Below are 27380 nucleotides of genomic sequence, written 5' to 3' on the forward strand. Positions count from 1 at the left end.
GCAATACCACGTGTGGCACTTTTTTGCACCCTAACTGCGCTAAGGGGCCCAAAGTCCAATGAGCATCTTTAGGCTTTACAGGGGTGCTTACAATTTAGCACCCCCCAAAATGCCAGGACAGTAAACACACCCCACAAATGACCCCATTTTGGAAAGTAGACATCCCAAAGTATTCAGAGAGGGGCATGGTGAGTCTGTGGCAGATTTCTTTTTTTTTTTTATCACAAGTTAGCAGAAATGGAAACTTTTTTTTTTTTTGTCACAAAGTGTCATTTTCCGCTAACTTGTGACCAAAAAAAAAAATCTATGAACTCACCATGCTTCTTAGTGAATACTTTGGGATGTCTTCTTTCCAAAATGGGGTCATTTGGGGGGTATTTATACTATCCTGGAATTTTAGCACCTCATGAAACATGACAGGTGCTCAGAAAAGTCAGAGCTGCTTCAAAATGGGAAAATTCACTTTTGCACCATAGTTTGTAAACGCTATAACTTTTACCCAAACCAATAAATATACACTGAATGGGTTTTTTTTTATCAAAGACATGTAGCACAATACATTTGGACAAAAATGTATACAGAAATTTTATTGACAAATTTTATCACAGAAAGTTAAAAAAAAAATCATTTTTTTGACAAAATTCATGTCTTTTTGATGAATATAATAAAAACTAAAAATCACAGCAGCAATCAAATAGCGCCAAAAGAAAGCTGTATTAGTGACAAGAAAGGAGGGAAAATTCATTTAGATAGTAGGTTGTATGACCAAGCAATAAACCATTAAAGCTGCAGTGGTCTGAATGGAAAAAGTGTCTGGTCCTTAAAGGAGTCATCAGGGCAAATATAGTAAAATGAGTGGTACTTACCGGGGGGCTTCCTCCAGCCCCAAGCTCCCAGGACCTCCCTCGCCGCAGCTCTGCCCGCAGCCGTTCGCCGGAGCTCCGACCCAGTCCCCGGCGATGACGTCAGAGCAACCTGGAGGTCGCTCTGTACTGCGCCATCGGCGCTGTCAACCACCGCCACGTGGGCCGGAGCAGACTGCACAGGTGCATGTAGTTTAAGGGGCGTGATCAAATTACAACTAGTGATTAGACACAAATGAGGGGGAATTACACAGGCTAAGCGCTTTAAATACAGTGTGCATTTCTGTTATGTTTTTCTTGTGTCCTGTGCAAGAGTTCAGGTCCACTTTAAGAGGCTATCCACAGCAAAAGTTGTGAATAGGGGTGTCTGGGATAAACACCACTCCTCTCTGGTGTAGCCTGTGGGGTTCACCAAGAAAGTTCAAATCAGCTATCTTTTTCTGCTGGGCTGCTTCAAAGGAACCTGAGGTGAGAGACTTATGGACGCTGCCATATTTATTTCCTATTAAACAATACCAGTTGCTCGGCAGTCCTGCTGAGCTCTTTAGCTACAGTAGCATCTAAACACACACCTGCAATAAGCATGCAACTAATGCTGTCAGACTTCTGCATGCTTGTTCAGGGTCTGTTGCTAAAAGTATTACAGGCAGAGGATCATCAGGACTGCCAGGTAATGTGCATTGTTTAAAAGGAAATAAATATCATCTTCCATATGTCTCTCACCTCAAGTTCCCTTTTCAGCTCAAGCAAACATTTTAATTGAGGGCTGAAGCCGCCTCATTGGCTACTGAGCTAATCAGTTGTGTTACTACGATAGACAACAAAAAAACACGCCATTCTATTAATATCCTTCACAACCATCAACCTGACATCAACAAGCTGCTACCTGGAAATCTCTTAATAAGTGAAGGATTGGACGTGGAGCCATTTATCATTGTGGGGTCCGCCTTCCACCATCACTGAGGCTGCCGCCTTCCCCGCCCCCCATAGAAATGTCATCTGGTTAAATATTTCTGAAAAGAGGAAATTAAACTCTCGCTGGCGCTGGGAATCAGTCTTCTCTGCACCTTTTACTGTCCCCTCCGCTAATTGCGCTCGTAAAAGCTGCTAGATTTAGGGTGGCAATAACTGCCGCGGGCGTAATTCTCACCAGAGAAACCTGGAGGATTCGCAGCGGTCTGGTCAAGCCACGTGATTTTACTCATATCCACCCGTACACATTTATTCCAGCGCTATATTACATTTCTGCATCTGGTTCACTCAAAGTGATGCAGCGAGACAGGATAATAGAATTGTGGGAATGGACGTGGATTCTTCCTCTTACCCTCCCGGTGACCCCGCTGTACACCATGTCTGCCACACCGCGCAACGCACTCACTGCCCGCTAACCTCATACTGTACGATCCCTTAATAGCGAACGCCAAGGGCCCGGGCCAAGTAGTTTATCAGAAATTGTCATACTCCAGTACATAAAGTATACCTATGCTGTTAGATGAGAGTGCTGGCAGTGAAGGCTCTAGGCAGGGGCATACATGAAAAAGACAAGACAAGACAAATAACATTTATATTGCGCTTTTCTCCTTGCGGACTCAAAGCGCCAGAGCAGAGCAGCAGCCACTAGGGCGCGCTCTATTGGCAGTAGCAGTGTAAGGGAGACTTGCCAAAGGTCTCCTACTGAATTAGTGCTGGCTTACTGAACAGGCAGAGCCGAGATTCGAACCCTGGTCTCCTGTGTCAGAGGCAGAGCCCTTAACCATTACACCATCAGCCAACTGCTAAAGGCACAGGGGATTACTGCAAGCAGAATAACGCTACAATTAGCGATATTCTAGTGCTAAATTCCATAGTAAAATACCGGCAATGTTTACCAATTATTTAATACTGGCAGCACGGTGGCATAGTGGTTAGCGCTCTCGCCTTGCAACGCTGGGTTCCCCGGTTCATATCCCAGCCAGGGCATGAGTGGAGATTGCATGTTCTCCCCATGCCTGCATGGGTTTCCTCTGGGCACACCAGTTTCCTCCCACATCCCAAAAAGGTACAGATAAGTTAATTGGCTTACCCCTAAAAAATGGCCCTAGACTACGATACATACACTACACACATAGACATAAGACTATCGTAAGGGATTAGATTGTGAGCCCATCTGAGGGACAGTTAAGTGACGACAATATATACTCTGTACAGCGCTGTGGAAGATGTTGGTGCTATATAAGTACTAACTAATACAAAATAAGACTATGGCTAAGCCTAACCCTACTCTCTACCGATGCCTAACCCTAAGACCCCCCCCGGTGGTACCTAACCACGATCCCTGGGTGCACCTAGAGCTTGACCCCCCCCCCCTTCCTGAACCTTGACCCCCTGCAAACCCACGATATGACGTAAAAAACAGGTAAATTTTGGTGGAAGGAACCTGATTACCGCACCTGACAAGCGGCAATGAGTGGTGGAGAGCATTGCAGAACATTATAAACGAAACCGTCTGGGAAATTACATCCACGATACAGTAAATGTTCATGTGTAAGGTAATCCATATAGGAGACTCACCCATTCTTCGTTCCAAGTGGCAAGTTTAAGTGATAGGGGTCCAAGCCGGGAATCCGGTACAAGGGTAGATCCAAGCTTAGTCATATATACCAACCATGGACAGTTGGTTTTGTAACAATCAAGAGGTACCATCACTGATTTAATCCATAAAATAACCATATTCAATGGAGAGAAAATACGAATAAAATTATCACCCATGATGCTCAGTAATAGGTCATCAAAAATGAAATGAGTAGATGGGTCCTACTCACAAAGAGCCATCCTCAAATAAACCACAATAAGGTACATCCGCTACACAAAAAACGTGAGAGAGCACAGAGGTCAGGAAGATCACAGGACCCCCATAACCACATACAGAAGATCTTGCACTATTGATTGATGACCACACCAAGAAGGACAAAGATTGAACCAAATGAAATATGTACAAACAAGAAGATAGTGACAAACTTGGCATCGCCAAAAATAATAATGAATGCTCCAAACAGTGGTGCTCGAATGTACCCAAATTCGATTTGAGTACATTCGGATTCGGCCGTGATCACGCACATCGAATCAAATCGTGATAGGTCATTGAATTCGGGTAACAGTCGTGATCACAAATTCAGGTGGCATTCAAGACAATTTTTTTTTAAAGGGAAATCAGAATTAAATAGGTGTAATGTAAAAAAAAAAAAAATTTGATGGAAAACGGTTTTTATGCATTTCTTGTTTATTCTTCTTCACCTTCTTTTTCTTCTCTCCATCTTTTTCTTCACCGTCTTCTCCTGTTTTACCATATTCTTTCTTGTCATCAATCATCACCATCATCTTCATCATCTTCTTCTCTGGCACCTGGTTCTTCTTCTTCTCGATCATCTTCACTTGGTTTTTCATCTTCTTCTTCACCTGGTTCTTCTTCATCATCCTCATCATCATCTGGTTCTTCTTCTTCATCATCTGGTTCTTCTTCACCTGGTTCGTCGTCTTCTTTTTCTTCCCCTGGTTCTTCTTCTTCTTCCCCTGGTTCTTCTTCTTCTTCCCCTGGTTCTTCTTCCCCTGGTTCTTCTTCCCCTGGTTCTTCTTCCCCTGGTTCTTCTTCTTCTTCCCCTGGTTCTTCTTCCCCTGGTTCTTCTTCTTCCCCTGGTTTTTCTTCTTCCCCTGGTTTTTCTTCTTCCCCTGGTTTTTCTTCTTCCCCTGGTTTTTCTTCTTCCCCTGGTTCTTCTTCTTTTTCTTCTTCACCTGGTTCTTCTTCTTTTTCTTCACATGGTTCTTCTTTTTCTTCACATGGTTCTTCTTTTTCTTCACCTGGTTCTTCTTCTTCTTCTTTTTCTTCACATGGTTCTTCTTCACCTGGTTCTTCTTCTTCTTCACCTGGTTCTTCTTCTTCTTCTTCACCTGGTTCTTCTTCTTCTTCACCACCACCACCACCTTTTTTTTTCTTTTGTGTTCATATTCTTCCTCTTGTACCCAACAATGTTTTTTTTCCCTTACAGAACTTAAATACAGCAGCAGGAGGAGGAGGAGGAGGAGTGACGTGTGGCAGCAGGCAATGTAGTAGGTCGTGGTCCCTAGTCTTGGTACCACGGCTGTAATAATAAACACCAAGAGCAGGAGGTTCCGGACAGCAGTCGTGCCCAATGCACAACTGGGACAGCACAGTTTTCAACCCAGACACCTCAGAATTGTTTTTTTTTACAACAAAATGTAGCTATTGTAGTGGCATAATAGCTAGTGGCGCATGGCATCAGTGCATAATTCTGTGGACCCTGGCGGTGGGAACACAGACAGCAGGAGGTTAAGTGCAGGAGTAGGAGGAGGAGTGACGTTTGGCAGCAGGCAATGTAACGGGGCCATGGTACCAACCGGTGGTACCACAGCACCTAAAGGAAAACCTGGCCAAAGTAGCAGGGGACTGAAGGTTGATGTCAGTGGTCACAATAATTCCCAGGCACCTCATGTCCTCCTGTCGCCGACAACAGGGGCCTGGAACGTGCCTTCAATCCAGGCCCGGTTGACCGCCAGGAATGTCAGTCTGTCCACGGACTCTGTGGACAGACGAGAGCGCTTCTCGGTGACCACGCCACCGGCCGCACTGAAGCACCTCTCAGACAGCACGCTGGAAGGGGGGCAAGAAAAGACTTCCAGGGCGTACTGTGCCAGCTCACTCCAGATCTGCAAACGCTCGACCCGGTACTCCAAGGGGTCCACAGGCTCCTCGCTGCCGGTGTCAAGCCCACTGAAAGACCCCATGTAGTCGGCCACCATCCGGGTCAAGCACTGGCTGTGACTTTGAGAGGAGGATGCTGCTGCACGCACCTCCTCTCTCGGCTGCTCTACCGTCATGTAGAGCGCCTTAGTCAATGACAGCAGGTCTCCTGGGCACCCGACGCTGCTGCTGGCCGCATGCACCGGGTGCTCTGCTGGCTGGACAGGGACAGAGGGGGGGGAAGGCTTCCTCCAGTCGCCGAACAAAGAGCAGCTGTAACTCCCTTGTTCGCTGCTCCCGGTCTCCAGCAGGCAGGAACTGAGCCACCTTCCCCTTCAGCCATGGGTCCAGGATCATGCTAATGCAGGCGTCCTCCCGAGCTTGCATCTGCTTGCATGTGCGCTGCCATAGGGAACAGGGTGGTCCGTCCAGCCGAGACATCAGGTTCAGCAGCCGCAACGCTGTCCTCCTCCTCCTCTGGCCCCTGAGCCTCTTTATCCTCTCTCCACCCTCGCACCACTGCTGCTGCGCTCCTCTGTTCCCCCTCAGCAGCAACGTCCAGCACCTCCAACTCCTCTTCCTCCGCCAACACCTAAAAATCCTGCACAGAGGTGGACTGCGCAGGCGGCAGCTGTTCCAGCTGGATCAGGGCCTCCTCTCCCACATCCACCAGATCACAAAGTGCCCTGTCCAGCAGACCAACAAAGGGCACCAATTGGCAGAGGGATGCCCGCTCCTTGCTCACCAGGTTGGTTCCCTGTAGGAACGGAGCCAACACCAAGCAGACCTGCTGCATCTGCCCCCACTGTTCTTGGAAAGGAGCTGGAGTTTGGTGGTGCCGGCGAGAGTGCCATCAACGATGTGGCGGTTGACAGCCCTCCTCTGCTCAACCAGCCGCTCCAACATCGCCAGGGTGGAGTTCCAGCGAGTTGGCACATCGATGATTAGCCGGTGCCGTGGCAGGCCCTCGTGCTGCTGCATGTCATCCTGGCAACACCTATAGACCTGGCTGTCAATACTGGGGAAACCTATAGACCTGGCTATGTATACTGGAGACACCTATAGACCTGGCTACTTATACTGGATACACCTATAGACCTGGCTATCTATACAAGAGACACCTATAGACCTGGCTACTTATACTGGAGAGACTTATAGACCTTGCTATCTATACTGGGGACACCTATATACCTGGCTACCTATACTGGGGACACCTATAGACCTGGCTACTTATACAGGGGACACCTATAGACCTGGCTATCTATACTGGAGACACCTGTAGACCTGGCTATCTATACTGGGGACACCTATAGACCTTGCTATCTATACTGGGGACACCTATAGACCTGGCTACTTATACTGGGGACACCTATAGACCTGGCTACTTATACTGGGGACACATATAACCTTCCTTCCGCTCTCCCTTCCCTCCTCATCCCGCCCCGTACCATAGCTTTGCTTGGTTTGATGTGTTTACGTGGATTCATATTTGCATAAAATTGTATTCATTTATTTTTTACGCATAAAATTGTATTCATCTAGAGTGAAGTCTGGCATAACGCTAGATCCCCGCTTATGACCTCGGTAAGGTGTCTCCCACGCTTTGATTTTGGCAGCCGGAGAGCGCAAATGTGCAAATGTACCTGCGCCTCTAACTAACTTTTTCCCCAAATCCTGATGTATGTATATTGTGGGACTAGTGGGCGCAACGGCACTTTTGTTTATTGTGCGGCGGTTTCCAGGCACGCTGGGCAGGTTGCCATGGTAACGGCGCAGTATCTAATGCGGATCTAACCGAGCGGTGTGTCACCGTTTGGTTGACCAATAGAGAACCAGTGGGCTCATTGCGCATCTCATAGACACATAAGGAGGAGTGTGATGTTTAGGTGAAGAGATTTCCCCTCCCATCCTGCCACCCGATTGGACAGTCTCAGTGGCTTGAGTATTACCATGGCAACGCCAATGTGACTGCCCCATAACGGTTCTGGCGAACATTGTAGCCGGTTAGTGAATTTTTGAGAGGCTAACAGTACCCACAGCACTATGTAAGTAACTTAGCGCTGCGTAATATATTGGCGCTTTTTACATACAATAAATAATAATAATTAAAAATAATACTTTGCATTACATGCATTTATGCTGCGGTGGGAGACACTTTACTTCTGAGGCTGTGATCTATTTTCTTTGTCTAGATGATTACATGTGCTTATGAATAGCAGCAATTACCGTGTTTGATTTATTGATGCAATTATTTTAGCATATGCATGAGGGGGCGGTTCTCCTATTGTGCTATAGGCAGGCCTTCTTGACACTTGGTATTTAAATGTTGTGCACAGAGGTCACTGGTTGTATAGTCTGCACTTTCTGATGAAGGGGACCCTCCGTGGCCCCGAAACAATTGTCAATCTGTGTGCTGACTTGTGATGTGAAGAATAAAACACTTCAGAATTTACAAATTGGAGTGCTAACCGACCCTGGACTTTGTGTATTGGGTGTGGCCTGACACCCAGGTTATGCACCCATCTTTGACGTTTGGAAAGGTGTGCCACTCCTGACCTAACACTTTGGTTGGCTACTTATACTGGGGACACCTGTAGACCTGGCTAGCTATACTGGGGACACCGATAGACCTGGCTATCTATACTGGGGACACCTATAGACCTGCCTATCTATACTGGGGACACCTATAGACCTGCCTATCTATACTGGGGACACCGATAGACCTAGCTACAGGCCCGTTTCTAGGGGCCATGCAGCCGTGCGGCAGCCCTGAGAGCAGACAGCGAAAGGGCGCTAGTGCGAACTCTCCCTCCCTCTCCCCAGGGGACTGCAGAGTAATTAGCTCAGGGAAGCACTGTATACAGCTACACTGACTGGCCAGGGGGGAAGGGGGGCAATCTCCCCCCAGGCCGCCTTTCATTCAGTGATTTAGGGCAGGTCTGGTGTCTGGTGTATTTGGGTTTGTTGTAAGGCAATGTGAAACTTGAGGCTAGCTGATAAAAGTGCAATCAGAGGACAGGCAAGCTGGTAAATATACACAGCATGAATGATGCAGAGCTTGCCTGGAGGGTCCGTGGGCAAACATCTGTCTGGTCTCTCCCCATTGTTATTATGACTGCATGTGTGGATAAGGTGTTATACAAGTTGAAAAGTTTTTGACAGTCCCTTGACTCCAGGAGGGCTACTTTCTGACTTGTGTGAGAGACTGGCAGGGAGTCCTATTACAGGCAAGTAGCCTCTGTGTGATGTGCAATACAGATAAGCTCTCTGCTCCATCTCAGGCTATTCTCAATTTCTCTCCTCCTCTATGGGCTAGTGCACGCCAAAATCACAATAGCAATCGCTAGAAATTTGTGAGCGTGATTTTGTGAAGCGATTTTCAGAGCTATTTTTTAATGAATTGCTCCAAAAAATGGTACACACTGCCTGCCCTAAATCACTGAATGAAAGGCGGCCTGGGGGGAGATTGCCCCCCTTCCCCCCGTGGCCAGTCCGCCCCTGAACTATACTGGATACCTATACTGGAGGCACCTACCTGGCTAATCTATACTGGGGGCAATTATACTGGGGTACCTATGCCTGGCCACCTATACTGGGGGGACCTATAGCCCACTACCTATACTGAGTGCAACTAGACCTAGCTAACCTATACTGCAGGCACCTATACCTGGCTCCGGCACGGGGGGGGGGGGGGGGCGCAATTTTTACACTCTCGTACTCGGTGCATTTTAGCCTAGAAACTGCCCTGCCTAGCTACCTATACTGGGGACACCTATAGATCTGCCTATCTATACTGGACATTTATAGACCTGGCTATCTATACTGGGGGCAACTATAGACCTGGCTACTTATACTGAGGACACCTATAGACCTGGCTATCTATTCTGGGAGCACCGATAGACTGGGATACTTATACTGGGGACATCGATAGACCTGGCTACTTATACTGGGAGGGGACACCTATAGACCTGGCTATCTATACTGGGGACACCTATTGTTGTCCGTTTCTATGGGAACTTGACTGGCTTCCGAACTGCGCAATCTAGCGGCGGAAGCCGGTCAGGTTCCCATAGAAACAGACAACAATAGGTGTCCGTTTCATTGCCAGCTTAGGTAAAGGGGTCCTTGGCGGCCGGGCAGTGCATCTACACACAGCCGCTCACAGCAACACCCTACGCTGTATGGAGGAGGCTGCGTCCTTCACTTTACGGCGACTGCTGTGAGCTCAGTAACTCAGTGAACTCAGTTACAAGAAGGAAAAAAAATAAATGAGCTGGCTAGAGGGGTGAAAAATAACGGCAGTTCACTGATCAGTAACAGATGCCTCCCTATTACATAATGGTTTAGACTGCATTGGCGTCGGAAAGGTAAAACTACGGACGTGACTGCCTTGCTATAAATGTATATTGCCAGTGAACAAATACATTTGTATCAGACTACATACTGAGAAACATCATTCCTCCAACAACACCTATGTATGCTAAAGGGTCTAAAAAAGATGAAATTGGCAATAGTGCCCCTTTAAATTAAGCAGAAATATTACATGGCAGTGTTCTCCCCAGGCTCATTTAGCCGGGTGCTCCACCCGGGTAGTTTTGGTGAGCACCCAACTATCATTAGATCACCTCCTCCTACACTGTAAGCAGAGTTGTGCACAGAAGCACCGGTCCTACATTTTCTCATATTGCCCCACTCGGCTATTTTTTCATGCCACTCGGCTGCAGGGACGGATCAAGACCAAGTTGCGCCTGGGGCAAGGTCAGGTTTTGGCGCCTAAACTGCCATTCATTTTGCCGCCTTTTTAAGAATTCAACAAACTGCGCCTGGGGCAAGATACCCGCTTGCCCCCCCGATCCGTCCCTGCTCGGCTGGAAAAAATTCTGGGGAGAACACTGCATGGCATAATAGCATTACATAACAAAACTTGCACCGCAGCAACTGTATAACGTGCTGTGTGATCGTTCCAAATTGGAAAGGGGGCGTATCCTCAGAAGTTTGCCTCAGGCAGCAAAAAGTCTAGAACCAGCCCTGCCAGTAATCCACTTGCGGTAAATTTCTGCCAGAAATAAGACCATTTTGATATTCACAAAGTTTTCTGCATGTTTTTCCCGCTTACAGAAAAAGTTTGAATAAAATGTCCGCAAAAGTCGGTAAAGAAGAATAATTAATGAAATTCACAATGAAAAAGGGGCACATTATTTATGCCTTAAAGAGAAACCGTAACCAAGAATTGAACTTCATCCCAATCAGTAGCTGATACCCCCTTTTACATGAGAAATCTATTCCTTTTCCCAAACGGATCATCAGGGGGCTCTGTATGGCTGATAGTGTGGTGAAACCCCTCCCACAGTGTGATGTCAGGACCATGGTCTTAACAGTTTTCTGTCTGTGAACCTCATTGCATTGTGGGAAATAACAGCAATTTACAGCAGTTTTCAACTGCCAAAAAAAAGCAAGCAGCATCTCCTTCCACTGACATCACCTGCCAGCAGTGAAAATTTCACCATGTGATAAGTGTCAGAATGTAAATCAGGGAGAGGAAAGATTTTACAATGGGCAAACACTGACTAAATCATTTATATATAATTATTGTAAAAATTAAGCACTGTTTTTATTCCATTATTTTCACTAGAGTTCCTCTTTAACTACTGATTTTTTTTTTTTTTTTATCACACACAAGTACCTGGTGATATTTTTCACTTCCCATTAAATTAAATGGAGTCTGGAGCCTTTAGCGCTGTGTTTGCTGGACTTTGAAACATTTATTCTTTGCACATTTTTACCGGCCATTTTACACTGTTTCCGCACGTTTTAACTGCCACAAAGCCGCACGCGGAAAACATGGGGAAAATTTTTAGTGAATGCGGGAAAAAATGCAGCAATTACCGCTAGCGGAAATTTAATGGTAGGAAAAACTTTACCGCATGTTTGATTGAGAATAGAGCCCATAGTGTATGGTGCTCATGGAAAAGCAGCGGAGTCGGATGACGGACGGACACAGAGGCACAGGACAGGTAATGTATAAACGCACACATGTACATTTATACATTGGGGAAACAGGTCCCAGGGTTTTATCGCTCTATGTTACCGCCGGGCATCCAATCGAGGAAGTCGGCCCTACACCATGTCTGCCTAATTCATGCGGCAATTTTGGCCCAAGAGGTCGCATCATCGATTGGTTGTGCACTTGGCGGAACCGTTTTTCATCTGATTTGATTATAATAATCAGATGGTTGATTGGCCGCCAAGTTGCCTGATATATGGCCACCTTTACGGATTATCTGGAAATATATGTTTACATTTGTGCGTTCGTGACTTCCGTAACAGTCACGGACGCATCGTTAAAACTGTTGTGGTCGCTGGTTTATTTTGGAGGGAAACTGCTGCCAGATTATGTGTATGTTGGAGGGAAACCGCTGCCAGATTATGTGTATTTTGGAGGGAAACCGCTGTCAGATTATGTGTATGTTGGAGGGAAACCGCTGCCAGATTATGTGTATGTTGGAGGGAAACCGCTGCCAGATTATGTGTATTTTGGAGGGAAACCGCTGTCAGATTATGTGTATGTTGGAGGGAAACCGCTGCCAGATTATGTGTATGTTGGAGGGAAACCGCTGCCAGATTATGTGTATATTGGAGGGAAACCGCTGCCAGATTATGTGTATGTTGGAGGGAAACCGCTGCCAGATTACATGTATTTTGGGTGAGATGCTGTCAGATTATGTGTACTTTGGGGGAAAACGCTACGGCGGCGCTTAAACTTTCTCGAGGTTGAGGAGCCATTCACAAGCTGGAGTTTAGGACGCCAGAACTTCGGAACCAATAGGCTCCTGAAAATAAATTCTGTCCTGGTTTTACTCATCTTCACACACTTGTGTAAAACAGCAAAAAGAAAAGGCCTGGTGCTTCTGTACAGGGTGAGGTTGTCAAGGGCAAGGCTGGAGGTGACCTCAGGCTGAGGCGTTTACAGGTAAACAGATGAAGACTGCTGCAGGCTGACCTAAGGTTTGTTCTAGAAGGTTGGTTTGTGGAGGGCTGTCACTCCCCTCTGCCGTGCAGTCCTGGTTCTGCTGTGTTCCCCCCCTCCGGCCTGTTTACAAATGCCAGGAAAATTACCAACAACATCTGTAGCTGCTTATCAGTGGCGTAACCAGATCTATATTTTACAGGAGTGACATCACTGCTCTCCAGATGTTATATTTTACAGGAGTGACATCACCACTCTCCAGATGTTATATTTTACAGGCGTGACATCACTGCTCTCCAGATAAGTTATATCGTACAGGAGTGACATCACAGCTCTCCAAAAATGTTATGTTTTACAGGAGTGACATTACCACTCTCCAGATATGTTATATTTTACAGGAGTGACATCACCGCTCTCCAGATATGTTATATTTTACAGGAGTGACATCACTGCTCTCCAGATGTTATATTTTACAGGAGTGACATCACCACTCTCCAGATGTTATATTTTACAGGAGTGACATCACTGCTCTCCAGATAAGTTATATCTTACAGGAGTGACATCACAGCTCTCCAGAAATGTTATGTTTTACAGGAGTGACATTACCACTCTCCAGATATGTTATATTTTACAGGAGTGACATCACCGCTCTCCAGATATGTTATATTTTACAGGAGTGACATCACTGCTCTCCAGATGTTATATTTTACAGGAGTGACATCACCACTCTCCAGATGTTATATTTTACAGGCGTGACATCACTGCTCTCCTGATAAGTTATATCGTACAGGAGTGACATCACTGCTCTCCAGATAAGTTATATCTTACAGGAGTGACATCACAGCTCTCCAGAAATGTTATGTTTTACAGGAGTGACATTACCACTCTCCAGATATGTTATATTTTACAGGAGTGACATCACCGCTCTCCAGATATGTTATATTTTACAGGAGTGACATCACCGCTCTCCAGATATGTTATATTTTACAAGCGTGACATCACCGCTCTCCAGATATGTTATATTTTACAGGAGTGACATCACCGCTCTCCAGATATGTTATATTTTACAGGAGTGACATCACCGCTCTCCAGATATGTTATATTTTACAAGCGTGACATCACCGCTCTCCAGATATGTTATATTTTACAGGAGTGACATCACCGCTCTCCAGATATGTTATATTTTACAGGAGTGACATCACTGTTCCCGAGATTTGTATTCATGGCATAGCTTCCATACATTGCTTTCACTCTGCATGCCGCCTGCTGCTACCTAATAATAGGTAGCCAAAAGGTGTCCCCAACACAAAAAAAAGCCTTCCAAAGGTGTACCCTGTGTTCCCCTAGTATAGTTAGCCACTCCAGTATAGGTTTCCATAGGTGTACCCAACACCTTCCCCCACCCCCTCCCCCCCATATAGGGCATTGGTGTCAGTGGGGTAATGTAGCTTCCTGCTTCCTCCTTATCCCCAACAGTCATAGATCTGCAGATCAGTGGCGGCTTGCTGAGAAGAGAGCAGCGCACCGTAACCATGTGGCACATTTGGAAAGCAGGAAGTGAGCAGTGACCTCACTTCCTCTACTGTGTGGTCATTATGCCGCTCCCCCCTCTGTTTACATTGCTGCTTTTTTGAGGTCTGAGTGAATGAAGGGGGAGGCAGCGATGGCCATATGTGTCACAGGGCAGCCCTGGCAGCATGGGAGGCTACAGGTGAGGCCCCAGGCAGCCGGTAGACTCTCCTGGGCCTTGCGGCACTCTTGCGGGTGTTGCTAGTATTTCTCCGTTACAGTGCAATAAGCAGCAGACAAGACTATCACATCTGAGCATCAGCTCTGAGAACGCATGGAAGGGAAATCTGTCTGTTTTCTGTAAAGTGTTGGCTGTTATTTTCGGTTTGTTTCCTGGACAAAGTCTGCAGAAATTTCATGAAGCCACCGGTTTGAATGTCATGGGACCTGTACATCTACTTTAAGGAGAGCTCTGGTAATCATTGATTGTGTGTAAACACATATCACCTCATTACTGTATACATTCTCTGCTGGAAAATAACATCAGGCACAGGTGCAGAAATTTCCTGCAGCTACGATAAACAGTACAGCGTGATCTCAGCACAGCTCAGCTAAACTGGTGTGCAGGAGTGTTCTGAGCTCTCCTCGCTTCCCCATAATCCCGCCCTCTGATTGTTTGCCCTTTATCAAAGCCCTGTTCACAAGTTTATAACCTGAGTAATCCATGAGGATTAATAAAGCTGCGCGGAGATATAAGAATCTCACTGATTGATACGATTGTTCATGATTGTCTCGGGTGAAAGTTTAGCAGTTTTAATGTCTCACAATGCTGTTTAGTAATCACCGAACTACTAACATGAATGACTGCTATTGGAATCAGGAATTCTTTATTTCGCCAAGCATGACTGGGTCATGCCCGGAATTGGATTTGGCACAGTACATAATAGCTCAGGAAGAACAACGATAGGTAGTATAGAACAGCAAGAACAGAAAGGTTGACTCTTAACACTATACACAGAGGACAAGTTACTCTACATTATTGTAATACATTTGCGTTACATACTAGGCCAGCGGTTCACATTACCGTAACAGTTCCAAAAGTCATAGAATGGCCAGTCAGCAATTCGTTTTTGTTTGCTGATGGGAGTATGTGAAGGGAATTAAGGAGGCTGACGGCCGAGGGGAAGAAAGAGTTACTGTGTCTGGCAGTCCTTGTAGAGATGGCCCGAAGCCTCCGTCCCAGTGGGAGCTGACAGAAGTAGCAGTGGCCCGGATGAGAGGGATCATTAGCGATCCTCAGCGCCCTTGATCTCAGCCTTCTCTTGTGTAGGAGGTCAAGTGCAGGGAGAGGTCTTCCAATGATCCTCTCCGCTGCCCTGACGACCCTCTGAAGTGTGAGCCTGTCGCTCGCGGTGGTGCTGGAGTACCAGACCAGCATGGAAGAGCAGAGAATCGATTCTATGGTGGCGAAGTAGAAGCTGGTCAAGATCTCTGGGGCCATGCCGAACTTCCTCAGCTGACGAAGGAGGTAGAGTCTCTGTTGGGCTTTCCTTTGGGTGACGGTGATGTTGGGCCTCCAGCTGAGGTCACTGGAGATGGTAGTGCCCAGGAGACGGGCGCAAGGCACTCTGGCCACTTCCGTACCATCAATGTGAATTGGAGGTGGGGTGGGAGCGGATTTCCTGAAGTCAACGATTAGCTTGACAGTTTTTGCGGAGTTGAGCACTAGCTTGTACTCCTTGCACCAGTAAGAGATTCTCTCCACCTGCTGACAGTACTCCTGGATGTTGTCCTTGGTGACGAGACCAACAATGGTGGTGTCGTCAGCGAACGTAATGACCTTGACCGAATCTGCCTTGGATCTGCAATTGTTTGTGTAGAGGGAAAACAGCAGTGGAGACAAGACACAGCCCTGAGGGGCCCCTGTGTTTGTGGTCATAATTTGTGAGTAGATCCTACCCAGCCTGACAGATTGGGTCCTGTTGTTGAGAAAATCCGTGATCCAGAGGCGCAGGCTTGGGTGCACACCCAGTGTGGCTAGTTCTTCCTGTAGGATGCGCGGACAGATCGTGTTAAACGCCGAGCTAAAGTCCAGGAGTAGTATTCTGGCGTACGTGTCTGGTCTGTCCAGATGGTCATAGATGAACTCCAGGAAGATGTTTATTGCATCGTCAGTGGACCTGTTTACCCTATACGCGAACTGGTGGGGGTCTAGAAAGGGCAGGGTGGAGATCTTGAGGTTGGAAAGGACCACTCGCTCCAGAGTTTTCATTATGATGGACGTAAGGGCTACCGGCCTAAAGTTGTTCAGCTCAGAGGCTCCCTGCTTCTTATGGACAGGTATGATGGTCGACCTCTTGAAGCATCTGGGGACTGTTCCTTCGCTTAGCGATTTGGTGAAGATGGCGGAGAGAACGGAAGCTAGTTGCCTGGAGCAAGTTTTCAGGCAGGCCGGAGACACTCCGTCCGGTCCAGGGGCTTTCCTGGTGTTTAGCCTTGCCAGGAGTTGCAGGACTTCAGCCTCGCTCACCACTAGAGAAGGAGGTGGACTCATGATGTTCTTCTTGAGGCAGGGAGAGGTATTGGGCGGGTCCCGGTGAACCTTCGGTTCTTCCTGCCTTTCAAACCTGCAGTAGAACTTGCCGAGTTCTTCGGCTAGTTCCAGACTGGGTGATACATGTTGGTGGGGGGGGGGGCTTGTAGTTGGTGGCAGCCCTGAGCCCCTTCCATACAGCTCGAGTGTTATTTGAGCGCAGGTTCTGTTTCATTCTCTCGGCATAGTCCCTTTTGGCAGCCCTCAGTTCTCTGTTAAGGTCGTTCCTCGCCTTCCTGTACTCCTCCTGGTTGCCAGTACTGTGTGCGACGTCCTTACGTCTCCGCAATTGCCGTAGCTTGTTAGTGAACCACGGCTTGTTGTTCGGGTAGACCTTGAAGACTTTGGTTGGTATGCAAGAGTCTTCACAGAAACTGATCAGCACCTGTCTATATAGCTGACTTTGCTTGGAACCAGGATTATACTGTGCTGCCCACTAGCCTAACAGGGAGGGGGGCTGCAGATATGGGGGGCTCTAATTTCTTATCCTTTCTCCCTTTTATACAGGGGCCACCCTGTGAGCTGGAGGTGCTGTGGATGGAGGTCATGGTAACCACCCTTGATATATTTTCCATGGCAGATTGGCCTTTTGGCCATGGGGGTCACCACAACGGAAGGTTAGCATATTGGGAGGGTACATCAGAGTTTTGTTTTGGGGGCACTTGCCCCCATTCTTGGTCCCCCACCAAAGCATGTCCTCAGTCCCGTTACCCCATAGCATGCCTCCATTCTTGGTTCCCCTCCATAGCATTCCTCCATTCTTGGTTCCCCACCATAACATTCCTCCATTTGTGGTTCTCCACCATAGCTTGCCCCCATTCCTGGTATACCACCATAGCATGCCCCCATGCCTGGTTCCCCACCATAGCATGCCCCCATGCCTGGTTCCCCACCATAGCATGTCCCCATTCCAGGTTCCCCACCATAGCATGCTCTCATTCTTGTTTCCCAATCATGGAATGCATCCATTCTTGGCTCCCCACAGTATACCTCCATCATTGGTACCCCACAATAGTATGCTCCCCATTCCTGGTTCTCCACCATTGTATGCCCTTATTTCTGGTTCTCCACCATAGTACGTCCCCTTTCTTGGCCCCCAATCATAGCATGCTCTTTTCTCGGTCACCATACTATGCTCCCATCTCAGGTCGTGTTGATAGTGGGGCCAGTTTCCAGTTCCTTTTATGTTGACCTCTAACCTCTTCAACCCCCCCCCCCTTTTTGGTGGCTCTGTATTTCCTGCTGAACGTTGCCTTGCTTGCTTAGTTAGCGGTCTGTCACTAAGGGGGTGGCGAGGGAAGAAGGGTCAGGAGTGGACGCCAGCACTGTGTGGGGAATAGGGAACAAGTAGCAGTCATCACAGACAGTAAGGAGGGACCAGGAACAACAGTCCCACCACAGGAAGAAGAAATGGAAAAAAGGAAGAAGAGTCCTAAAAGTAGCCCTGACTGGCAGGCCACCAACCCCACCGGCCCTGTCCAGTCACTATGGCAGTTCCTACATCACTGCCTGCATCCCTGGATGGCTGTTTATGTGGTTTTCCTCTCCTTGAACCTCAAAAATACAACCAGGTTCATTGGTTTCCCGCTAAACTGGCCCTAGACTAAGATAGGGCTATTTCCATTGGAGCCTTAACATGATCGGTTGGACGTTCTCTGAAGTAAAAGTTTCAGTACTATATACATGGGGGTAACTAGAGAGGACTATACTCCAGATCAGGTGTTTTTGTGGCTACACTTGTTATGGGTGTGAAGATCAGGATGACCACATTTGTTTTATGACCCTTGTGAGATGGGCCCCCAGGCCATGATGGGCAAAAAGTGGAGGCAAGGAAGGGGTGGGAACACTGGGGGGCCCCATCAAAGGGGCCCATGAATTGTAGTTATGCCACTGGCTATATAAATTAGTACGATACACTGCAGATGCTTTAAGCTTAATTTATATACATACAGACAGGGCCAAGGCAGAGGCAAGAAAGGCTCCAGCCTCAGGACACAGTGTAGGAGGGGGCGCACAACTCACACCCAGAAGTACTTCCTGGGTCGCGGCTTAGCCTCCGATTGGAGGAAGCTTATGGAGGCGGGGAGCGAGGAGACACAGGTGGGGGGAGTCCTGCAATACAAGAGGCGGGGGAGCGGCGATGATTGACAACATGCAGGTAAATAGCAGGCTAGCGACAAGCAGATTGTCGCTAGCCTGGCGTTATTTTTAAGGGGGACAGCAGAGCCCAGGGAGGGCTGGAGACAGCAATAGAAAGACACAGAGGCATGTCATTGAGCATAGAACATGCCACTGTGTCCTATTAATATGTGAAAAACACACCGCAGGTTCTCTTTAAGGTGTTGGGGGGGGGGTTGGGGGCCCTGGGCCGTCTCTTAGTCCAAAAGCAATCAGTGTGTGACGGCTGGGGTGGGAGGGGTGGAGGGGCGCATTGTGGTGTATCAGCCTTGGGTGCTGGAGGACGTTGTTCCAGCTCTGCGTACAGTATATATATCAAACCCATATTTTCCCTAAGTGACAGTGCAGGCTTCTGTAGACGAAGCGTTCCTTTGAAGATGGGCGGTGATATTAGGATGTAATTTTTATTATAGGTTTCCTGTACGGTTTAATTCCCTGGAAAATATACAAGAGCTCCCAGTGTAAACGCTCAGGATTAAACATTGACATACATGGCCATACATATGTCCAGCCTTGTACACCCACACGCCTCACTGAACACTGGATGGAGCTTATTCCACCACATGCAGGTAGCCTCCCCCCCTCCCCTCAGTCACATGCCCCGGCCTGCGCATTCACTGGAAACCATCTTTTCATATGTTTGACAAAACAACATTAGCGGCTGGGGACGTGCGTTCTGGGTGACTTCTCCAGGCATTCACACGCTGTCAGGACGTCGTATGGAAATCCTCTCAGAGCAGAAGCAGCGCCAGTGGTGTGTGACGGGCGAGGGCGGGGGGAGCGGTGCATCCGTACAAGCGCACCATGCAACTATACTTATAAGTTATATGTAAAGGTGGCTACACGCAATACAATTTATCAGTTTTTGTAAAGTAATTCTCAAGTGAACTAAAAAACAGATAGTCACCTAAAGGGATACTGTAAGGGGTCGGGGGAAAATGAGTTGAAGTTACCTGCGGCTTCTAATGGTCCCCCGCAGACATCCTGTGTTGGCGCAGCCACTCACCGATGCTCCAGCCCCGCCTCCGGTTCACTTCTGGAATTTCAGACTTTAAAGTCTGAAAACCACTGCGCCTGCATTGCAGTGTCCTCACTTCCCCTGATGGCACCAGGAGCGTACTGTGCAGGCCCAGTATGGTCTGTGCCTGCGCCGTGCGCTCCTGGTGATATCAGTGGAAGCGAGGACACGGCAACGCAGGCGCAGTGGTTTTCAGGACTTTAAAGTCTGAAATTCCAGAAGTGAACCGGAGGCGGGGCCGGAGCATCAGGGAGTGGCTGCGCCAACACAGGATGTCTGTGGGGGACCATTAGAAGCCCCGGGTAACTTCAACTCATTTTCCCCCAACGCCCTTACAGTATCCCTGTATGGAGGGGGGAGGCTCTGGGTCCTATAGAGCTCTCCCGTTCCTCCTACGGTCCTTTCATTTCAGCACGGTGTCCCCTCTTAGTGTCCGATCGATGGGTCAGAGACGGCACTCTGTCGCTGCGGGAGGCTTCAGAAGTCTTCAGGAGCCCGAGTGCTCCTGAAGAAACGCTGCTCTGTACTGCGCATGTGCAAGGACGGATTGTCGCACACTCGCGCAGGCTCAGTACAAAGCCACCCATCTTTGGCAGCACTCGGGCTCCCAAATATTTCTACAGCCTCCCAAGGAAGGGGATTTGAACGGGAGAGCCAGCGGTGGAATGAGGGGACCGGGAGAGGAACAGAAAGGCTCTATAGGACTTAGAGCCTTCCCTCACCTTAGGTTATTTTTTTTATTTATACATTTTTTTTTTCAATTTATGCTTCCGACTCCCTTTAACCAATGTACCCCACACACGTATTATATTTATTATTATTAACCATATTTTGTAAAGCACTAAAATATTATGCAGCGCTGAACAATAGATGAATAGGGAGAGAAGACACAAGATCGTGCAACAGAGTTTTTAAGTCTTAGAGAGACTGCAAGAAGGGTACATGGGGGCGCATGATCAAGTCAGGGAGGACTCTGTCAGGGATAGAGATACACTGGGTACAGGCTGCATAATAAGTCCTCTGCGAGTTATGGCATTGATGCAGGGGAGGGGGGGGTTGGTGTTCTTGAAGAGGTGCATTTTGAGAGCTTGTTTGAAGATGTTGAAGGATGGGGAGAACATGGTGGATGGTGGAAGGGAGTTCCAGAGAGTGGGGGCAGCTCATGAAAAGTCCTGCAGCCTTGCATGGGAGTGAGAAAGGCAGGAGGTGGTCACGCGCAGGTCGTTGGAGGATCGGAGGGTGCAGTCGGATGTATGTCTCTGGACTAGTTCAGAGATGTAGGGTAGGCAGGTCTTGTGTACAGATTAGTAGGCCAGGCACAGGATCTTGAAAGCGATTCTGGAGCAGGATAGGGAGCAAGTGGGGGGGGGGGGGGGGGAGGGGGGATGAAGAGGAGAGTTGTGAAAACAAAGCAATGGGAAGAATGGAGGGGTCTGGCTGCTGCATTCATGACAGATTATAAGGGGCCCACAGTGAAGTGTCTAAGGAGCTTGGGGCCCCAGTGCGAGTCTAACATGGGGCCCTCTATTGATATGGAGCCCCAAAACCAACCAAGGACAGCTGCAGTCTCAGAGAGGTGTACTTAGTGTAAGCAAACCGTTTGTTTAGGATTACCACCATTCTACACATAAAGGTGTTCATTATCAGCATAACACCAATAAAAAGCTAGTAAGATGGTTGAAGGAGGGCCCCTAGTAGGTCCCTCTGACCCAAGGGTCCTGGTGTAGTTGCAACCTCTGTATCCCCTATTGCTACGCCACTGGGGGGCGATGTGGTTGAAAGGGAGGTTAGAAAGAAGGGAGTTGCAGTAGCTGAGGCGGGATATGATGAGGGTATGAATGAGTAGTTTGGCTGTGTCTGGAGTCAGGAAGGGGAGGATCCTGGAGATGTTGCGGAGGTGGAAGTTGCTAGAGGAGAGGGCAGAGTCCAGGGTGACGCCATCAGGGGGATTTAGAAACAATCACAATAAAAAAAAGATTGAATGATGCATAAGGGCTGGAACCCACTAGAGCGATTTTTTTAGCGTTTAGGGAGCGATTTAAAACGCTAGCTATTTCCCTAAATGCTCAGCTAATGTTAATGTATGAGGCTAGATTCACAGTGGGACGTTGCGTTTTGATGCCACGTTAAAGTCGCACCGCAAGCTTACAACGCAACGCGCCCAAAAAGTGGCAACGCAGCGTTACCGTTGCATACAGCAGATACAGTAAAAAATACAGGCAATGAAAAGTATGCATCCAAGTCATTACTGAGCATGTGCAAACAGTCCAACGCAGCTAATAACGTGTATAACGCACTGCATGCAGTACTTTTACTTAACGTGCCGCGTTAGTCACTAACGTAACGTGTGCACTGTGAACGGGGCATTGATTTTTCATTGCAGTGAGTTATTCTGCGTTAAATGCTGTTTTAACGTGCGACTTTAACGTCCCACTGTGAACTTAGCCTGAGCCAAATTCCACTGGAGCGATTGCGATTAGCAAAATCCCTATCGCAGGACATGCAGCATTTTGGTGGCGTTAGCATTTCTGCAATGTAAAGTATATAAACACTGGCGTAATTGCTCATAAATCACTATACAGAGCTATTTGCTAGCATTTTTAAATTACTGCCCACGGTACAAAAAACAACAACATTATTTGAAAGGACCAATCAGAATTAAAACCGCTAATCGCAAATTGCTACACAATCGCTGGCAAAAAGCTTAAAGGAGTTCTGTGGGGGGTTGTGGAAGAGAAAAACGGACACTTACCTTGGGCTTCTATCAGCCCCGTGCAGCGGTAATGTCCCACGCCGTACTCCGCCGCCGGCCCCGGTCTAAGCGGCATGGGATCCAACTGCGGCTGCGCTAGAGTGGCCTCGCACCCGCTCGCTTCCGCCTGCGTCATCGGAAGCTTGCTGCGCAAGCGCAGTACAAGAACCCGTTGTACTGCGCCTGCGCAGTAAGCCTCAGATGACGCGAGCGGAGGCGCGGCAACGCGCATTATTCGTCTGTATGTCAGACGAATAATAGCCCGGCGCCGGCTGCGGGGAACGGCGGATGGGAGCAGGACGGCGTGGGACATTACCGCTGCATGGGGCTCATAAAAGCCCCAGGTAAATGGCAGTTTTTCTCTTCAGAAACCCCCACAGAACCCCTTTAAAGTGAACCAGAGACGAAGCACCCTCATGTATTTTACCATATATATCAGTGGGAACATTAGAGAAAACACCTACCCTGCTCTCTGTTTCATTCTTCACTGCTCAGCCTGCTTCTAATCAGCCCTGATAAAATCCCCGCCTGAGCATTCAGTCTGGCTTTGCTCAGGAATCATTATAGCTGAGTCTGTCTTCTCTGATGTCTTTTCAAGCCCAAGCCTGCCCCCTTCTGGCTCTGCTATAATGACTCAGCTATAATGATTCCTGAGCAAAGCCAGACTGAATGCTCAGTCAGGGATTTTATCAGGGCTGATAACAAGCAGGCTGAGCAGTGAAGGATGAAACAGAGAGCAGGGTAGGTGTTTTCTCTAATGTTCCCACTGATATATATGGTAAAATACATGAGGGTGCTTCGTCTCTGGTTCACTTTAAACTTTTTAACCACTTGAGGACCCACCCTTTACCCCCCCTTAAGGACCAGCGCTGTTTTAGCTGATCTGTGCTGGGTGGGCTCTGCAGCCCCCAACACAGATCAGGGTGCAGGCAGAGCGACCAGATCTCCCCCCTTTTTTCCCCACTAGGGGGATGATGTGCTGGGGGGGTCTGATCGCTCCTGCCTGCCGGGTGTTGCGGGGGGGGGCACCTCAAAGCCCCCCTCCGCGGCGAAATCCTCCCCCTCCCTCTCCTACCTGGCCCCCCCTGGTGAACCGGGCTGCATAGGACGCTATCCGTCCTGTGCAGCCAGTGACAGGCTGTCCCCTGTCACATGGCGGCGATCCCCGGCCGCTGATTGGCCGGGGATCGCCGATCTGCCTTACGGCGCTGCTGCGCAGCAGCGCCGTACAATGTAAACAAAGCGGATTATTTCCGCTTGTGTTTACATTTAGCCTGCGAGCCGCCATCGGCGGCCCGCAGGCTATTCACGGAGCCCCCCGCCGTGAATTGACAGGAAGCAGCCGCTCGCGCGAGCGGCTGCTTCCTGATTAATCAGCCTGCAGCTGGCAACGCAATACTGCGTCGCTGGTCCTGCAGCTGCCACTTTGCCGACGCACGGTATAAGCGTGCGGTCGGCAAGTGGTTAAAATCGCTAACAAAATCGCCAGAAAATGCTCATTAAAAACGCTAGCAATTGCAATAGCGATTTGCGCTTTGTAGTGGGTTCCAGACCTAACAATTGGGTTTGGGGAAAAAATGAAAAAAAAAAAAACTGCAGTCTTTTTTTTTTTTTTACTCCTGTCCGTGGGAATATTTACAACATGTCACACAGCACGCCATTGCGACGTATAGGTTTACATTACTAGGTGCTGAACATGGCCAGCTGTGTTGCAAGCAAGACGAAATATTATCTCCTGGAAGTAAACGTAGGAGGGGAGAATTTATTTCCAAAGGAACCAAAAGGAGAACATTCTATTCACTTTTTCTACTAAAGGGTTTTTCATAGCAGATGATTTTTTTATCTTCTGTTTAACCACTTCACCCCAAAGGTGTTTTTACCGTAACGGACAAGAGCGATTTTCACCTTTCAGTGCTCATCTCTTTCATTTGCCAATAGCTTAATCACTACTAATCACAATGAAATGATCTATATCTTGTTTTTTTCACCACCAATTGGGCTTTTTGGGGGTTAATATTTGTTTTCAGTAATTACTTTATTTTCTATGGATTTTAAAGGGAAAAACAAGGAAAAACTGAAAAATACACTATTTCTCCAATTTCATCCCCTATAGTTTTAATATAAACTATATATATATATACTGTGCATAAAACCCACACATTTTATCTGCTTATTTGTCCTGGTTATCACAAGATTTTAATGATGTCCCTGGTACAAAGTATGGTGACAATATAGTATTTGGAAATAAAGGTGTATTTTTTTTCTATGGTGTCCTCCCCCCCCCCCCCCCCCTTTTTTCACGTGCACAGGAATGCTGTTTGACTTTTAAAAACGTCCTGGCGCAGTTAAGAGGCTCTAGCAGGACGTTTTCATAAGTCAGCTTGTCATTAAGTGGTTAAAATACATTTCTACACAAAGAATTGAATGTGTGCATTAAACACCAAGTGAACACCTGACATATCTGGCTAAGCAAATTTGGCCTAATTGGCTATTCATGAGGCAATGCTCATGCAAATATGCATTCGCTTTCGCATGCCAACTTATGCAGGGTCCAAAACCAATACCGCAAAGCGGTCGCCCTGCGGGAAGTAGTTCATGCTGCAATAGCACTATCTTTGTGTAGTGGTTCATTTTGTATCCCCCCTTTGGAGGCGGGTGGTGGATGGCTCATTCCAGGTGGTGTGAACCCTGGAGTGGGCTGTCTGCGCCTGTCCTCCCCCCCCCCCCCCCCCCCTTGGAGTGCTGTGTGTGAGCCAGCCCTGAGCTCTAAAGCTCAGTGCGACCCACATGTCTAATTCCTTTCCTTTTCAAATGTGTTGCACCCAAGCTATGCGCATGTAGCAGAACGCAATGGACGTTAAGTTGAGTGCCTGTTTTTAAATATCGGTAGGTGGGTGCGGACGGCTCTCCCCGGCGCTGGCCACGCTTGGGGGGGTCGCCTGCGCCACCCAGCCTCCCCCTCCGGGGTGCTGCTGTGGTTCCCAGGCAGTGAGAGCGCCTGGGACCCTGCGGTCCCCCGGTTATATGGGGGCATTGGGAAGCCTCCACGTGGCGCTCCTGGATAGTGCTAATGTAGCATGAACTAATTCCCGCAGGGCGACCGCGTTGCGGCATTGGTTTTTGACCCTGCATAAGTTGGCATGCGAAAGCGAATGCATATTTGCATGAGCATTGCCTCATGAATAGCCAATTAGGCCAAATTTGCTTAGCCAGATATGTCAGGTGTTCACTTGGTGTTTAATGCACACATTCAATTCTTTGTGTAGTAGTTAAAATACATTTCAAGCACTCTGTTAGGCTTTATTCACATCTAAAATCGAAATCACTGACGGCAGCGGTTTTCGATTTTTTTATAGTTTTTTTCCCCCTCCCAGCGCTCCACTGTGCGCTATAATTTTGTACAAAGCACTTTCGTAAGCGCTTTTGCTGAGCAATTCTTTGACCCAGAAAAGAATACATACAATGTATTTATTCTTAAAAATGCAATCGCCGGATTAAAAAAAACGATTTGTGAGCGTTTTGTGTTTTTCCTAAACCTTCCATTGTAGCAAAATCACCCCCGAAAATGGTACATGCAGCGCTTTTGTGAATGGAGAGCAGACGAAACGCGCGGATATGAACTATCCCATAAGGATTCATTGCACAAGGTATTTTAGGGCGTTTTTCAAAGTCGCCGGTGCTAAAAAAAAAGCGCAAAAAGCCCCAGGTGTGAACTACCACTAATTGCGACAATTCATAATATTATTCGACATATGATGTCTACAATATTCCAAGTGTTGAAAGTTTGGAATATTTATTGACTTGATTTTATTGTGATGTCAGGACCATGGTTCTTACATCACACTGTGGGAGCCTTGTTGCATTGTGGGAAACACTGTTTCCAGTTGTTTCCAACTGCCAAAAAAAGCAAGCAGCATCTCCTTCCACTGACATCACCTGCCAGCAGTAAAAATGTCACCATGTGATAAATGTCAGAATGTAAAACAGGGAGAGGAAAGATTTTACAATGTGCAAACACAGACTAAATTATTTATACATAATTATTGTAAATGTGAAGCCTTTTTCTATTACATTTATTTGCACTGGAGTTCCTCTTTAACTGGAGTTTTAATAAAATCGTATCTGTGACTCATATGTCTTGTAAACATTATTTGGTCCTGGGTAGATGTGACGTATGATGACATCTGGATAATCGGCCATAGCACATCTGCACCGTCTTGTTAGCAGTGGCTCCTCTCATGTCCTCGTCCAGCAGTCGTCTCTCCAGATCTTATTTCCGGTCCACAGTCTGCCCAACCTGTTTGTCTCTAGGCATTAAAACGGGTAATTGATTTCCAGGCAGGTTGGAATTTGGCATCAGTAAGCGCTGTGTGTCCAGAGCAACAACTGGAGCCACGCTAGCGACAAGGGAGGATCTCAGTAATATATTCTACTGCGCTTCTTTATAGACGTGACCCCTCCCCAATATTGTGGCACTTGCTGGTTTCCCAACACTTGGTATAAAGTAAAAAAAATAAAAAAGGAGGATCACTGATGCCCCCCAAGACTCCAGCACCATAGGCTGAGGTCCTAGGCTAAAGTCACACTAATGTTTAAAGCAATTAAAGGTTACCCGAGGTGACATGTGCCATGATGAGATAGACATGGTATGTACAGTGCCTAGCACACAAATAACTAGGCTGTGTTCCTTTTTCTCTTTCTCTGCCTGAAAGAGTTAAATATCAGCTATGCAAGTAACAGTTTCTGGCCGGGTCGCACTATAGTG

The 27380-nt window shown here is 47.6% G+C and overlaps 2 long non-coding RNA genes across 2 annotated transcripts in view; both read right to left on the reverse strand.

Moving 5' to 3' along the window:
• The window catches only part of LOC137532083 (uncharacterized), a 191613-nt gene that overhangs the window by 9083 nt on the left and 155150 nt on the right, over window positions 1-27380 (reverse strand). The gene's annotated exons all lie outside the window — the stretch shown is intronic.
• The window catches only part of LOC137532084 (uncharacterized), a 42317-nt gene continuing 41711 nt past the window's right edge, over window positions 26775-27380 (reverse strand). The window contains exon 3 of the long non-coding RNA XR_011023848.1: window positions 26775-26922. This is a non-coding gene — a long non-coding RNA (uncharacterized lncRNA). The remainder of the gene's footprint in view (window positions 26923-27380) is intronic.

The sequence above is a fragment of the Hyperolius riggenbachi genome, chromosome 9, assembly GCF_040937935.1.
Source record: "Hyperolius riggenbachi isolate aHypRig1 chromosome 9, aHypRig1.pri, whole genome shotgun sequence".
Lineage (NCBI taxonomy): Eukaryota > Metazoa > Chordata > Amphibia > Anura > Hyperoliidae > Hyperolius > Hyperolius riggenbachi.